Source organism: Micropterus dolomieu, linkage group LG02, assembly GCF_021292245.1.
Source record: "Micropterus dolomieu isolate WLL.071019.BEF.003 ecotype Adirondacks linkage group LG02, ASM2129224v1, whole genome shotgun sequence".
NCBI classification, from domain to species: domain Eukaryota; kingdom Metazoa; phylum Chordata; class Actinopteri; order Centrarchiformes; family Centrarchidae; genus Micropterus; species Micropterus dolomieu.
The window spans coordinates 5,064,227-5,065,343 of NC_060151.1; the positions used below are offsets into that span (position 1 = coordinate 5,064,227).

At 44.5% G+C, this 1,117-nt stretch overlaps 1 long non-coding RNA gene across 1 annotated transcript in view; it reads right to left on the reverse strand.

Annotated features, from left to right (window-relative positions):
* Nucleotides 1-414: 414 nt before the first annotated feature.
* LOC123984348 overlaps nt 415-1,117 on the reverse strand; it is a 4,231-nt gene continuing 3,528 nt past the window's right edge. The window contains exon 2 of the long non-coding RNA XR_006828424.1: nt 415-845. This is a non-coding gene — a long non-coding RNA (uncharacterized LOC123984348). The remainder of the gene's footprint in view (nt 846-1,117) is intronic.

A 1,117-nucleotide genomic window follows, 5' to 3' on the forward strand; every position in this document is an offset into this window, starting at 1 on the left:
GCAGGTGCATCCGCTGGATTGACCGGAGTGTCGTTAGACAGGGCTGCATAGCGGTTGGAGAGGCCGATGTGCGGAGGAGAGACAGCCCCATCCGAGCCTCTCTTGCAGCCACGGACCACCACTTAAGCCCAGGTTGACTGATGCTTTGGAGTCGAGCAGGATGAAAGCCTGGGAAGGCCAGAGGGGTCCCAAAACACGGTGTCCTGGATGTTAGCGGTTGCGCTAAGAGAAAAAATCTGTTTGGCTTGTACTGAAGCCGCATCCATAAAGCCAGTCAGCAGGGAATCTTTCTCTTTGAAAAAAGGTAACGAAAAAGAATGGATTAAAACTGGATAAAAGTTCGATTTAAGACAGGCGGCTACAGACGCCAACGCATACGCAGAGTGCAGATTACGTCAGCAATTACGTCAGCGATTAATGGGTGTGTATTGCGTGAGTTAGAGTGGGTGACATCATCGCTAGAGGGCAGGCATCTTGAAATTTCATCTTAAAAATTTCTCTTTAACTCGCTACCCTGACCACAATTTTAACTCTTCAAATATCATCATCACATTTCATACTAGAAATGTAGGTATTTTTGTTGTGGTTCCTCACATGTGCTTATCAAATCCCTCGGACTTATACATTTGGCGCTGTGCCCTTCCAAAGGACAAGAGCGCCAGCCAACTCCTCCATAGGCTGCCATTATAAATTCTCCTCAAAAGTTCTGGAGCAGAGCAGAACGTACCAGTTTTTTTAACTCACTGAAAACCTCACTTCTTTTTACTTTATCCACACAAAAAACATATCACAATTTTCACAAATGCCTTCTGCTGCAGCTGGTCAGGTCATTTTGCCGATACAACCTATAGTTTTGTCTCAATGGAGGTTTGTTTGACAGAAAGTCTCAGAAGGATTTTCCTATCTGTCTCTATTGTAGAGCTGGTTACCTTGGTGTCGTAAGTTAGCTGATTAAAGATCAAAGGACTGGGTCCTCTGTTCTGATTGGTGGACTGAATTTAAGCTATTTTCTGCACACCTGTTTGTGTCCTCTTCACTGAACACATACACAGGCACATTAATACACTGACAGACACAATTTTAACTCTTCAAGCATACACACACACACACACACACA